The sequence below is a fragment of the Mus caroli genome, chromosome 5 (genome assembly GCF_900094665.2).
Source record: "Mus caroli chromosome 5, CAROLI_EIJ_v1.1, whole genome shotgun sequence".
NCBI lineage: Eukaryota > Metazoa > Chordata > Mammalia > Rodentia > Muridae > Mus > Mus caroli.
This window is the reverse complement of record NC_034574.1, coordinates 107068436-107069755: the sequence shown is the minus strand read 5'-3', so window position 1 is coordinate 107069755 and position 1320 is coordinate 107068436. Positions and strand designations below refer to the sequence as shown.

General features: G+C 51.7%; 1 protein-coding gene across 5 annotated transcripts in view; it reads right to left on the bottom strand.

The window, feature by feature from the left end:
- Positions 1–1320, bottom strand: part of Usp30 (ubiquitin specific peptidase 30) — a 57124-nt gene that overhangs the window by 8772 nt on the left and 47032 nt on the right. The gene's annotated exons all lie outside the window — the stretch shown is intronic.

The window sequence follows — 1320 nt, the reverse complement described above, 5'->3', positions numbered from 1 at the left end:
AAAACAAACAAACAAAAAAATCCAAAAACCAAAGCCAGGCATGTCTGTAGCATTTTTAGCACATTTGTAGGTGGGGACAGGCAGGGGCCAGTGCTCACTTCTCAGCCAGCCTAGCTGACTTAGTAAATTCCAGATCAGTGAGAGACCATGTCTCCAGAAACAAGTAGCCCTCAGACTTCCATCTGGCCTCCACACTTACGGGCATGGGCACACAAGGACATGATGTACTGGCAAAGACTGGAGAAAGCAACTGTGCCACACTGTGGCAAGAACTGGGCAGCCACTGCAGAAATCAAAGTGGAGATTCTTCAAAAAACTACAGACAACTAGACATGTCTGGTGACCTGCAGTCCCTGTCCATGGGACACTGAAGGATTGAGTCTCAGGAGACAGCCTGGGCTACAACAGTGACCGCCTGTTTCAAGTCAACCAACCAACCAACCAACCGACTTAGCATATGATCGATCCAATCTCTTTCTGGTGTGAAGGAAGAGTAGCCTAGCTCAGCACAGTATGAAGACAACTGTGGCTCCACGCCCAGAGCAGCGCTGGCCCAGCACCCAGGGCACAGAAGCAAGCCCCGCCCCCCCAGAGGGGAGGGTAAGGAAACCGTGTAGATGACTACCCCTCTCCACGATGGAGACTGTTCTCCCAGGAGAAGGCAGGCGGCACTGTGCTTGCTGACTACCCAGGTGAACCGTCTCTCATGACAAACTCAGAGAGACGCAGACTGCTAGTCCAGGTGGAAGGTAGCATGGGGACATAGCCTTCAGGGTGCCCAGAACGGTGACTGTCATTAACTAAGCACAAGTAAAACTTACTGAAAGAGGATCCTGATGCATTGTCATCACTCATACACATGTTAAGAGGATCCTGATGGGTTGTCAACACACACACACACACACACACACACACACACACACGTGTGCGCGCACTATGGCCATGACTCCAGAAGATGCTGGCTTGACTGTGGTAGTCACTAGAGCACGTCTCAAACCATCACTCGGCACTCTGCACATCTGTGTAAACTCTGCCTTGTTTGTTATTCCCAGGGAAGCAGGTGAAGCCCTCACTGAGAGGTAAACGATACATCTGCAGGGAAGGCTAGCTTCAGGAGTCAGACACCACAGCGGGCACAGGCACGGAGGCCTTGGGACCCATGTGGAACCTGGAACCGTGCAGCTGCCAGATCCTAGTATTCTTTCATTTAAGAAAACAACCACGGGCTGGTGAGATGGCTCAGTGGGTAAGAGCACCCGACTGCTCTTCCAAAGGTCCAGAGTTCAAATCCCAGCAACCACATGGTGGCTCACAACCATC